The 13,983-nt window shown below is 39.6% G+C and overlaps 1 protein-coding gene and 1 pseudogene across 1 annotated transcript in view; both read left to right on the top strand.

Moving 5' to 3' along the window:
• Positions 1 to 13,983, top strand: part of DIPK1A (divergent protein kinase domain 1A) — a 117,194-nt gene that overhangs the window by 27,164 nt on the left and 76,047 nt on the right. The gene's annotated exons all lie outside the window — the stretch shown is intronic.
• On the top strand, positions 3,345 to 5,324 carry LOC144457431 (thioredoxin-related transmembrane protein 2-like; annotated as a pseudogene).

The raw sequence follows: 13,983 nt of genomic DNA, 5'->3' as shown, positions 1-13,983 counted from the left end.
GCTCCTCCCATTATCCTGGCTTTGCACTCTGCCACCCTGAAAATAAAAATCACGTCTGTTGTAATAAACTACTTTAAAGACCTGTGGAGGGATTCTTCTAAGTGGAAAGAATCCAACTGATGTAAATTTTAAGTCAATTTTCCAAACATTTACCAACCTAGTTCTGTTTTGTTGTTGTTTATTTGCCTGGGGTGTGTGGGCTCCTGTTTGTTTACAAGACTATGGTATCAGTTTAAGCCCAGAACAGCCAATGAATCCGTTCAGTAAAACAAAGCTGAGAAATAAGTGAGCAGCCTTGAAAGGCTTAAAGGGTAGGGTGTGATGACGCAGATTTTTCTGAAATGTTTGGTTCAGGGGTAGCACTGGATATTTAAAGTCACTTCCATCTCCATAAATCTGTGATTCTCTGAAAGCAGTTTACCTTAGCAAGGAAAACTACAAATAAGAGGATTAGGGCCTCAAAAACTCAGCACTAATGGTATACTTTTGCATCTGGTTTTATTCCATAATGGATGATAGGTTAACAGCCCCTTTCCTCTGCTACTCAAGGATTTTTTCTTATTAAGCACAAGACATATAGTATCATAGAAAAACTATCTACTCTTTTATTGTACCTGGATTTCGCATAGGGCCCTTTGTTGCTATAATGGCTTGCCTGATCATTTCATCAGCCCTTGAGCAGCATTTTGGACAAATAAAAAGGCTCATGAGATAATTTATTCCCTGGGCCTGGGAAGAGATAAATAAGCCTATTTAGGTGGTAATAGCAGGATGGTTTAGTGAATTAGAAGTCCTTAATTATTATGCTTCAAGCAACAACTTAATTTGCTTCAATCTGTTCCATTAGCTCTCAAACAGAGCTCTTTCTGATGACAGATCTGGTGGCAATTTTGATGCTTGTCATCTCCCCATTTTCATAATCAAAATGCCTGTTATTAAATAGTCATATGTGGACTCATTAGGCTGAGTGCTGTGTAAATACGTAGTCTTTTGCCCTTTAAAAGCTTTATGTGGTAATACCTTTATTTCCAAAGAGGATGATGTGTTTCTACAGTGTACTTTATCAAAAACTTCATTACAACAGAAATAATGTGGGATGCATTTGAGGATGTCATTTAAGTGGGAGATTGTGGTATGAAAATATCAGTAAGAACTAGAGATCAAAAATGCTAGAAAAGAAAAAATATGGACCTGAGAGTCTTAGAGTAATACGAAGGGGAAGAGTTGAATTAAAGTTATAAGAGCCAGAGGAGGAGATCTAACCCAGAGTTTTCCAAATTGTGGGGTACGTAACCATGGGAGGACCCAAGATCTTGGAGGGAAAGGCAAAAACAAAGGTCAAAATTATTGTATAGTTTTTTGTAATACAATTCCATCAATATATCCACTTTTTTTCAGTAGAAAGTTGAAATCAAAATCAACAAAAACAAAATCCCTTCAAATGATAGTAAATACATTGCACATGTTATTTAATATGGTATGTACAAACAAGGTTAATTTTGAGTCAGTGTTGTCAAATACTGAGGCAGGTATAATCTATCACTGTCACCAACTATTGATCTTGTCTTATGACACAGGTAAGTTTTGTTATCATGTTACTTGCTTCATTCACATTTTGAATGTATGATGCATAAACTTGAGTTTTAAAAATCTTTATATGGAAGTTAAAAGTACAATAAGATCTGTTGAATTTCTCAGTGTCATTCGTTTTGGTATGCCCAATGCAATAAACTACTTTCCCCAAGACTGCAACTCATGAATATATTTATATATAATCATTTTTAAATGTCAGCAACTAAATTGAAATTAAATTTTGTTAATTTTTGGTTGTCTCTAACTGTTAAAGAAAAATAGTATCCCTTCATGTTGAATAAATACATTGTGAATTTTAAGGAAAAATGCTGTGGTGGAAATTGAGCTTTATGCAAATAGCTGCTAATGGTTCCACTTGTAGATAATGCAGTGGAAAAAAATGGCCCACATCTGATGATCTCTGTGATCAATTAACTGAAAAACTAAAATCTTTCTGTTATATATTCCAGATGGCTGAAGTAACAAATGTAGCTAAAGGTGCTTATTTGATTATATTTGTAGGATATGTTGTCAAAAATCAATGTTAGGAAGATTTGAAATTGAAATTTTAAAAATGTTATTTTATAAACCTAATAATAACAGTTCCATAGCAAGAGAAAATTTCAGTGTAATTGGCAGATATTTGCAGATTTTTATGAAAATTATATAATATGGGAAAATTATATTTGAGAAAAGATGATGATGTGAAAATTTCCAACCAAGCCAAGATCCCCCCAAAAAAACTTTTTAAGGAATGAAGAATGACATATGAAAGAAAGATTTAACAAAACAAAAGAGAAACATAATTAAGCTCCTCTATCCAGTCTATTACTGCCCTCAGATAGGGCTTGAAGTTTTTGGACAAGCTTAAAATCTGTGGTCATCCTGTCTGGACCAAGGCAGGAGGTGAACTGAGAGACTGAAAGGGGAAAAAGGACCTGAGCCTAGCCATCCCATCTAAGATTGCAGGAGGGGGCAGAGCCTGACCTTGACAAAAAGGCTTAATCCAGGAACTGAAGCTATTGATATAGGTAAACAGAAGAAAACGCCAGTGAAGAAATATTTTGGATTAAGAGAATCCCAAGATAAAATCCAGGAAGAAAAAGTCCGTACAACTCCCAAAAAATGAATTGACCACAAAGGTTCCAAGAGTTGATGGAATTAATAAAGGAAGAGTTGAAACAAGCGATAAAGATTAAAAATAGAATGGAATTGGAAAAGAATAAATGTATTTGAATAAAAAATAGAAAACCTTGTTCAAGTGTTGGACACTCTGAAAGATAGAATGGAGCAAACAGTACTCAGTAATTCAGTGACATACATGATATTAGAACAAAGTCAAAAGACTGAAAAATTAGAAGAACATTTTGAAGCATTTGCTATAAAAAAAAAACTGACCTGAAAAACAGGATGAGAAGAAATAATTTAAGAATCATTAAACTTCTGAAAAACCATGACCAAACAAACAAACAGAAAAAACCCTAGACACCATATTTCAAGAAACCATAAACGAAAACTACCCAGAACTATTGGGAACAGAGGGGAAAGTAAACATAGAAAGACTGCACAGATCAGAAAGCAAATCGAGCACAGTCAGAAGTGTCATAACTAAAATCCATAGCTACCAGGTCAGAGCATTGTGTTGGAGTCTGCACAGATAAAGCCCAGTCAATACCAGGATGAAACAAAGGTCTGCAAGCACTAAGTAAAAACAGGGTCCCTCACTCAATTCGAACACATTGCTTATTTTACATACACTTGGATCAAGAAATATGAATGAGGAGGTTCCTTCAGTGAGTGGCAGCAGCTGCTTCAGGTATGGGCAAGATGGCACTGTTCATGCTGCTATACTCAGTGCTTCAGCTCTTCTGATGGCTGGCCCTACCACTCTGGTGCTAGGATTACTTCTCTGGTGCCACTCTCCTGCTGGTGAGGAAATTGCCACTACTTTGCCTCAGCTCCCCATGGAGAGGGAAGCCAGGAACCTTTATGTCTTTTGGGAGGTTGAGATCTTATTGTTCCTCAGTGCCATTGTCATGATGAAAAACCTTAGACTGATCACTGTGAAGCAGCACCTAGGTAGCATCTTCATGTTCAGTAAAATGGCTGATGGAATTCTCCTTCTCTTCTGCCTGAAGACCTGCACTGGCCTTATCTGTATCACCTTCTGCATAGTGTTCTTGCTTACCTGTCCCTGACCCCTCTACTGTAACCCCCAGACAGCCAGTGTTTCAAGGACAAGACAGTTGACAGAGTTGGAATGAGATTCACAGTTCACGTGGACTGTGGAGTTCTTTGCCAATTGGGTTAATGAGTGACAGTCATTTGCACCTATCTTTGCTGGCTTCTCCCTCAAGTACAGTTGTACAGAAATCCGTTTTGGGAAAATGAACAGAAGAGGCCCAGGGAGTCCCTCCTTTACTCCTCCCCAGGTTGCACATCTTCCGGCCTCCTGGCCTTCAACACCATGCCTCTGCTGCCATCTCATCCTGGAGGCTTCCTCACTCTGGGCACTCATCTACCATGCCATCTCCTTTCTGGCCTTGGTGAGTTCTTCCTGGAGCCTCCCTTTGGGAGAGGGGCATAAGCAGACCAACTTTTATTTACCTCCTGGCTATGCTTCTGACTTCTGGAATTTCATCACCATGACCCCACTTAGGGTACTTTCTCTCCCCCAGCTGCCAGTGAATCAATTCCTTTTTGTGTCTCATCTCCCCCCATTCGAATGTAAGCTCCTCAAGGGCAGGAACTGTCTTTTTGCTTGGTACATAGTAAGCCCTTAATAAGAGCTTGTTATCTGTGTACAAAGTGAGCGTGTCACCCCCCACCAAGCAGCAAGGAGTGATTCAGCACCCTTAGACTAACAAGAAAGGGTGAGCTGCCTCTTGGACATTCTCGGAGGAGAATGTGGTCCTCTGAGTTCAGCCTGAATAAGCTATACCCATGTGCCAAGAAGTAAACCGAGTCCCGAGATGAATTCCCTGCACAGCAACCTGAGTGCCCAGCCCCTAAGATGGTCAGATGGCAAACGCAGGAAGGACCAATAGGAGTCCTGCCCCACCTGTCTCTTGCTCTTCCCTAGTTGCCTTTTCAAACCCTGCCCTTGCTAAGACTGTCCATAGACTTTTGGTAGTTATGTCTGTGCCTGTCTGGCACAAACCTGGAACGAGGCCCACGTCTATAAGGGAAGAATTAATGAAAACATGCAAGAGAATCCTCTTCTTAGCCAAGTGCCTCCCTCCAGTTTAGTTAGGAAAATCAATTCTTTATCTTGGAAGGAGGATGTTTCCTTGTAAATGTGATTTTTTTTTTACACTGACTTTGGGCTTAGGAGAAGATAGTCACATGTCTTTATCATCCTGTATTTTCAGAGTTCCTTCTAGAGAGCAAATACATGGCCCTTCAGACCCAAACAGATTTCAGGTCCAAGAGGCCAGAGGTCACACTAACTAGATCTCCCAGATGAGTGACCTCTCTTCCCTATACCTTTGTGGCCTTTCTTATTGCAATTTATCCTTGGGAAATAGTGTAAGTATAATAATCAATTTACAACAGGACTCTTTAACTTTTGGGGAGTGTGGAAAGATGAGGCATAAGTTGCTTTTAAGGGGATAGTTGTTGAATTTCAACACTACTTTCCTTTATTGCATGGGAAAGGAGGACCAAGAGCATGCAAAGTGTCCCCTCCCTGTGGTCCCCCGCGTGCCCCCCGCCGTGTGTTAGGTGCTGAGGGAAGAAACTGGAATTTGCAAAAAAAAGAAAAAGAAAGAAAGAAAGAAAGAAAGAAAGAAAGAAAGAAAGAAAGAAAGAAAGAAAGAAAGAAAGAAAGAAAGAAAGAAAGAAAGAGAAGGAAGGAAGGAGGAAGGAAGGAAGGAAGGAAGAAGGAAGGAAGGAAGGAAGGAAGGAAGGAAGGAAGGAAGAAAAGAGAGAAAGAGAAAGAAAGAAAGAAAGAAAGAAAGAAAGAAAGAAAGAAAGAAAGAAAGAAAGAAAGAGAAAGGAAGAAAGAGAAAGGAAGAAAGAAGGAAAGAAAGAAAGAGAAAGAGAAAGAAAGAGAAAGAGAAAGAGAGAGAGAAAGAAGGAAGGAAGAAAGAAAGAAAGAAAAAAAAAGAACAGGTTTTTTTCAAATTACTGCAAGAGTAATCAACATGAAAAGGAAGGCTCTTTGCAAAACCACTTGATGGTGTAGGAGCAGAGCATAAGGCACTTATATATTATTAGGAAGCATATACTTTGCAGTTAAAAACTAAATTGTGATTTGTCTTCATGATAATAACAAAAAGAAAGCAAATCAATTTTATTACAAAAATTTCCCCTTGAAACTTGTGTATACAGTAGACATTTTTTTGAATACCAAATACTCAGATAAATTCATGTAGTGTCCTCAGTTCATGCTCTGATCAGAAAGATAAAATGACTGCATTTGTGAGCAAGTTAGAGCTTGGGTAATAAATTTGCAAAAAAAAAAATCGTTTCTGTGGTTCCCAATTGAAAAAAAAATACCAGCTCAGTAAGTGAGAGAGAAGGAAGGAAAGATCTGAGTGTGAATAACAGAAGCAAGACTTAACTTTATTGGAAAAGACAAGTATTTCTGACTAGGAAGAGATAAAGTTCATTTGCTATGAACCAACGGGCTCATTTGGTCTTATGAATAAGAACAGGTAATAGATGTCTTGTGAGAGTACATTGAAACAGCACTGAACATATATCTTATTACATTTTGACTCTGGATAATAGTTCTCTATCTAAGTGATATAAATGTTACGACTATTTGTAACACCTTATTTGTGTGAAGTGAGTGTTTTAGGGGCAGCTAGTGGTGCTATGGACAGAGCACTGGGTCTGCAGTCAGGAAGACCTGAGTTCAAATCTAGGCACAGACACTTAGCAGCTGTGTGACCCTGGGCAAGCCACTCAATCGCTGTCTGCCTCAGTTTCCTCAACTGTAAAATGGAGATAATAATAGCATCTATACCACAGGTGGTTGTGGGGATCAAATGAGGTAATATTTGTTCAAAGCTCTTAGCTCAGTGCCTCTCACATAATAAGCAATTATTCCCCTTTTCCTGCTGTAATTGTTAAGAAGATAAAAGAATTTTGATTAATGATTGAAAAAAAAATATGAGTATCAGTCTCACTAATGATTCTGAAAAATTTTACAAGAAAAAACGTTAATAATGTTTGTAGCTATTATTTTTATGGAAATTACAAGTAATTTAATCAACAAACATATATGTTGTTATATATTTGTGCTTTGTTATAAAATTGCAATAAATCATTTTGTTCTAATAAAATGAGCTAAGAAAATGATTGCACAGATTATTTAATGAAAAGTGAGATGACATAATGGGGAGGGAGGGTGCTGAAATCACTTGATGAAATTTGGAAACCTGTGATATAATTAATCTGTACTTTGATTAGGAAGCATCTGGAGGGAAGGGACTAGCTAGAGGATTGTAGAGTGAGAGAGACAGTGGGCTCTGGTTCCTGACTCAGTAGCTTCCAAGAGCAGACCTCCAAGAAGCATGGCCAAAGCTGCTTTTCTGCCCGGCAAAAAATGCCTGCTGATAGCTAATTATTCTACTAAGTAATACAGTCTTCCATTCCACATTAAGAGTGTTTAAAATGAGTATTTAAAATGCAGGTAGAAAATTAGTTAACATATAATTAGTTCACAGTAGAGCTTAATCTGTCAACCAATTAATATGGTAATAATAATAACAATAATAATAGCATTTATGTTGACCTATAAGGTTTGCAAAGCACTTTCCAGGTGTTGTATTTGATCTTTACAACATCCCTGTCAGGTGGCTGCTCTTACTAACCCCATTTTTTTGGTTCTATTTTGTTGTTTTTTCAGTCATGTCAACTCTTTATGACTTTGTTTGCGGTTTTCTTGGCAAAGATACAGGAGTGGTTTGCCATTTCCTTCTCCAGCTCATTTTACAGATGAGGAAACTCAGGCAGACAGGGTTAGGTGACTTGCGCGGGGTCACACAGCCAGTAAATGTCTGAGGCCAGATTTGAACTCAGGAAGAGGAGTCTTCTTATCTCCAGGTCCAGCACTCTATCCACTGTACTACCTAGCTGCCCTTTACACATGAAGAAATTGAAGTTTTAAAGAGGTCTCAGGCAGGATTTGAACTCAGAATTTCCTGACTCCAAATCTCTTACACTAGCCATTGCACCATCTAGCTGTCCCATGTACTAGCAAACATTCTTATATAGTGGAAAGAGCCCAGAATTTGGATTCAAGGAGCTTGAAGCCCTGACCTTGCTAATTCTGATCTGTGGGACAGCTACTCCAAGCTTCAGCTTCCTCATCTATTGTTGTTGTTTGTCTTTCACTCTCGAAGAGGACCATGACATCAGGGAAGTGATGCCATGACATGTAAGTGAATTGGATTTAAGTGAGGGAGGCCTGTGCAAAGTCACCAGCCTCACTCTCTCCTCTGTAGCCATCTGGGTCCAGTGACCAGATATCAATTAGGATGACTGAAGATGGCCCTGGAAGCAGTGGGAGGTCCTTATCTATAAATCAAAGGGATTGATAATCTTTAAGGTTTAGATCCTATGAAATAATATTACATTTCTTGTTTTGATGGGGGTGAGGGTTTGGTTAAAAAAAAAAAGCAATTGGAACACCCTGAAGGCAGAGTGCTAATTATATTTAACATGCCTTCCCATCACTGTGGTAAAATGGTAACAATTTCTCAGAAATGTTTGTGTTCCTTTCCAGTTTAAAGACTTGAATCCTACTGCAACTTCTAGCGTGGGGATTTGCCCCAGTGGGTTTGTAGCAGTAATTGAGGTGTTACTTTCAAGCTTGCTGGTACCTCACCCTATTTACCAATACTTAGTACAACAGTTGCCACTGGGTGGTTGGGGAGAAAGTCAGAAGAGGAGGCTGGGAAAGCAGAATTTAGACAGAGTCAACACTTTTTAACTTTTAGTTGGGGCTAGGGGGTGGAGGAGGTACAAATAAAAGCAATCCCGTAAGTATTTTTGACTTACACAAGAAGGCAGTGCTTCCTATGATTTATGAATTTGGGTTGTTGTTTTTTAAAATACAAATGACTTCATTATAGGGTAGCTCCTTTCCCGGAAGACTCATTAATTCTCAAGTAGCCTAAAATAGAGCGCATTAATACACATGAAAGGGACAGGGAGCCCAGCACTAACTGAATACAAGAGGCACTTCTGTTGTGTACTGAGTTACTGCTCCTTAAAGCTAGGAATACTACTCAGAACTTTCAAGGGAGGGCACCTCTGCCACAGAAACAGCAACAGTAACTTTGCAGCTTAGTTAGGAGTTTGTCCTTACAAGTTGCTGTGAATGGAAAATTCCTCACCCTGTAGCCCTGTTGTGATGCATCTCCCTTCCTGGACCAGTCCTCTGCCCTCAGATGTAGTCTTTGCCCACCCTTGAAGTCTTTCCAACCTGGTTGGAGGGACCATTTGTGCTCCACTGGCCAGCAAACAGAGCCCAGTGTTACCTCTAGGCCAAACTCAATTGGAATAGGACTTAAATAGAATAAAATAAGGGTAAACCCTCTGAAATGGCAACATTAAGTGATAAAGGTTTTATAACTAAGATTTAGCAGAGTTCCATTTTGAAATGTAAAAAAAAGTAAAAGTTGTACCAGAATATATAATTTTAAGATTAGAGGTATAGACTGAACTCAAGTACAAAGGATATGATTTGTCTACATGCTTCAGTGTAACTTGGAACAAATCCCTTGGCTTCTCTTATTATTTTCTCCATCGTCCCTGGTGCCTGGAACAGTCCTTTGCACACGTCAGACATTTCCAATGTAGACATTTCATACATTCACACAACAGGCATTTCATACATTCACACAACAGACATTTCATACGTGTTCCAGTGGCAGAGCCTTTAGTGAATAATTTCACTTCTCTTTGCCTCAATTTCCACAAACCAAGGGGATGACATTAAATGGAGCTACTTTTCAGGGTTGTTGTTAAGCCTAAATGAGATAATGCAAGAAAAATACGCTGTGAACTTTGAAGTGCTGTATATAAGTGGTAATTATCATTAGTGGTCAATCAATCAACGTATATTAAGCACCTACTATGTGCCAGGCATTGTGCCAAAGGTATTATTACTTTTTCTGTTCTAGGCAACTGTGATAAGGATAGAACGGATATTATTTGCCTTCCTAAGAAGGCTATTATGAGAATGAAATAGAAGTTTTTAGAAAAATGTTTTGTTGTCCATGTATTCCACTGTGTTCTCTTTTCGTCTTTCAAACTAGTTAAAGTCCCCAGCGTTGCAGTCATTTTTTGTTGTTGACCAGTCATGCAGGACCCTTCTTTTTGACCCAGTCAAAGATTCACACTTCCTGAAGGGAAGTATAAACCATCCTGTTTGCCCATTTTAAAGCTTAAGACCTCACCCTGATTAAATTACATTAAGTGAGGTAGGGGTGTGGACCACCCAATGAGGAAGCACCATCTACTGATGCAGGGCAGCACCTTCTTTGCCATTTAAGAAATTGCAGGTCTAGACCAAAAATATTCTGTGATGCTTTCGTTTTTAAAATGTTTTCATGTCCTTTGCCTCACATGATCTTCATCTTGACTTGGAGATATGTAGGTCCAGCGTTATTATCTCCATTTCACGGAGGAGCAGTCAGTCAGTCATTTAGCGAGCATTTATTAAGCACCTAGCTATATGCCAGGCACTGAGCTAGTGTGGGGATCACAAAGGCACAAAACAAACCCTACAAGGAGCTTCCATTTTGTCGAGGGGACACAGCATGGTCCCTTCGATCAATACAAGGTGATTTGGTCAGGAAACTCTAGCAGCTGGGGAAGAGGGAATGGCCTCCAATAAGAGGTAGCATTCGAGATGAATTTTAAAGGAAAGAGCCAGGTGAAGAGAGAGTGCATTTCAGACAGGGTGACAGAAGATGGGAAGGCACAGAGATGGGGGACACAATGTGTGAGGAAAAGCAAGAGCAGTTTTCCTCAACCGTCGAGTGCCTAAGTCAGTCGGTCAACAATAACAAGCATAGCTAACGTTCACGGAGCGCTCTGTGCCAGGCTCTGTGCCAGGCTCTTTAGCATTATCATCTCACTTGATCCTCACGACAACCCTGGGAGTTGGGTACTATCGTCATCCCCACTTTATAGTTGAACACATGAGAACTGGCAAAGAAACAGGCTCAAAGAGTTTAAGTGACTTACCTAAGATAACACTGCTAGTAAATGGCAGTACAAGGACTGAAACCTAAATTTTCTGATTTTCTGGTCAATGTGTTTTGCCCTGTGCTGCTGCCGTGTTGAATTTTTGCCTCTAGCCTATTTTAAGTAACTTTCTGAGAACTTACTAATTAAATCACCTGGGTTTTATTTTTTTCCCCGTTCAGATTGACTGTCAAATGTATGCTTATCTGTGAACATGGGAGAATCAGCATACATGTTTTTTTGAATGCTGTACTCTTAATGGGCATCTAGGTGATACAGTGGATAGAGCGCTGGGCCTAGAGTCAAGAAGACCTGAGTTCAAATCCAGCCTCAGACTCTTACTTGCTATGTAATCCTGGGCAGGTCACTTCACCTCTGTTTGCCTCAGTTTCCCCATCTGTAAAATGAGGATTATAATAGCACCTGCCTCTCAGGGTTGTTGTGAGGATCAAATGAGATAACAATTGTGAAATGCTTAGCACACAGTGCCTGGCACACGGGAAGCACCGTACAAATGTTAGCTGTCATTATTATTATTAATGTATAGTTTTGTTTAGTCCCATTTGCATAGTCCCAATTACATCAAAATTCTAAAATATTTACTTCAATAAAATTTCACATATGTAAAGTGCTTTGCAAATGTCAAAACTCTGTGTAAATATTAGCTGTTATCCATGTCTTGGCATAGTTGGCAGAAAGCTTAAAGCCTTAGTGGCTTCAAACCACACTAAGACTTTTGGTACACCCTGTATACTGCAGTAATTAAAGATAACTATTGTAAACTAGAAAGTCAACTCTGCAGAACATTTTGGGTATGAAAAGAAGAATTTGGTAGAGTATCGGCTCACCAAAGTGACATGGTTTATTGAGCAAGATTTTTCTAATACTTGTGGAGAGCTTGGAGTAGGGAAAAATATTTTAACTTTTTGTCTGTAGATAGAGCACAGCATTGATCAAAGCAGACCTAAAACAGGAAATGGATCAAATAAATCTTTTGCTCCCTTGTCATCTGCAAAACCCCCAAAAGCCATCCATATTGCTTTTCCCATATCTTATTAAACACTCCCAAGGAATGCCTAAGGTCCTGCTGAGCCATATGGCATCAAAGCAGGCGGGCCGTTACTGTAACTGGTCCGAAGTAACACATGCCAGCACCTGCACCAGGTAATCCCATTCAGGCTAGCACTAGAGGAGTACTAGTCTGGGGGCCTGATCCAGCATGGTTGGCAATTGCTCCATCAGCCTGGGTATGCAGAGTAAATGACTGTCTTGAGGAACATGATTGATTTATTTGTATTTTTCAGAAATCCAACATTTATTGAGTACTGTTTGGCATTTTCATCAGTGATGTACATATGAGTGTAGATGACATACTTATCAAATTTGAAAATGGCATAAAGCTAAGAAGGTCAGCTAACACACTGGACAGTAGGTTTGGGATCCAAAAAGACCTTGACTAGCTAGAACAGACCTTGACGAGCTAGGACAGTGGGCCAAATCTAAGAAGGTGAAATTTAATAGAACAAAGCTTTACACTTAAGGTCAAGAAAATCAACTTCACAGGTCCAAGATGGGGGGAGGTATGGCTAGAAAATCCAAAAGAGATCTGGAGGATCTAGTAGATTACAAGATCCCTGTTAATCAACAGTATAATATGTGTGTCAGCCAAGACAGTTAATGTGATCTGGGACTGAATTAAGGGTGGTCTTATGTCTAGGACTCGGTGCCTGGTGGGCATTTCTGCTTCATTCTTTGTGGTCAGCTCACAATCTGGGGTATTGCATTCAGTTCTGGGATCTACATTTTAAGAACGACCTTGTTAAGCTAGAGAGCAGGTATTCCAAAATGGATTAAGACCTTGAGACAGCACAGAAGAACAATGTCATATCACTAATAAGAAAAGTGTGAGATTTAAAGAAAAACACCTAGGTACAAGCAGTTACCATATCAATCATCTTCGTCTTTTATTAACCACTTCTAGTGCTTTCTTTCCTTTGAGTCCTAAGGAGAAAGGCTCATGCTACATCCTTTTGTGTTTTGTTAGGGACTTTCCTCCAAGATCTCCAGCCAGCTGCCAACTCCTCCAGGTGTTCGATCCGGAACTGTGCTTTTTTAGACTCAGGCTTTAATTAATAGTCCAAGTTTCCTCATTCTGTTAGCTGATGTTTTGATCTCTCTAAATCACCCAGCCTCTTTGTCTCTCTCTGCACAACGAAGAAGCCAGTTTTCTACTCTGTGGCACTTAACTAAAGCCAGATGAGAGAGAGAGATACCTACCCTGTGGGGTACAACCGCACTGTGAATCCCACCTTGCGACCCTTTTTCTACCCAGAAAGTAATTTTCTTCAGTTGGAGCATATCTCTGCCCCCAGATCCCTGCCTCTGAAGCTGTGAGCTATTTAGTATAAAGGCTAATTTGAAATGGCATGCATTTGGTTTATTCATCTGCCTCTTCTGATTTTCCTTGCAGATGTATATCCCTGATCTTCTAGTTTGCAGGGGGTGTGTGTGTGGGGGGGGTAATCAAGGGCCTCTGAAACAGTTTTACATCTTTCTGTAAAAGCCCAAGATCTTTTTTCTTCATAACTTTCTAAGTCATTTTTAAGTATGGAGAAGTTAGTCTCTGACCAATTCTCATTCTACCTCCTACCCTCAGCCTGGAATGTAATCATAAAAAGCAAGGGACAGGTAACAAAGTGTTAAAAAAAAAATTTAACTGTAAAGATGTGTTCTGTATCTCTTGTTTAAGGCCAAAAAAGTTTCTCTGAGACCAGTCCAGCCTGAGAATAGCTTTGTGGAATATGACTCCTGTACCTCCATCAGCAGGCAATAAAGGAGTGGGAGGGGATGATTTCTCTTACTTCCCCTCCCCCCTTTTTAAAATTTTTTTTCCCTTCCCCTCCCCTTTTGACCAGGGTGCTTTGCATTAGTGCTGTTTCACATATTTCTAGAGAGTTTAAAACACATTTGAGATGCATCCATAAGGGAGAAGAGATGCAGGGAGGTAGCAGCTTCAAGGGTTGACCCTGGCAATCTAGTGGTTGTAATGATATGGAGAACAGTCCCCAGGAGCCTACCTGAGTAATGTTCCCAATAGAAATGCTTCATCTAGGGGAGCTACAGGGAGATATCCACAAGGAGAGAAAGGATATCTAGGCCTTTCAGTACTTGAATTGCCTTGGCCACATGTGTTTCCTACAAGTG

The sequence above is a fragment of the Phascolarctos cinereus genome, unplaced genomic scaffold (genome assembly GCF_003287225.1).
Source record: "Phascolarctos cinereus isolate Bilbo 61053 unplaced genomic scaffold, phaCin_HiC Scaffold_5;HRSCAF=322, whole genome shotgun sequence".
NCBI lineage: Eukaryota > Metazoa > Chordata > Mammalia > Diprotodontia > Phascolarctidae > Phascolarctos > Phascolarctos cinereus.
The sequence above is the reverse complement of the archived record's forward strand: the minus strand, read 5'-3'. Positions and strand labels throughout refer to the sequence as shown.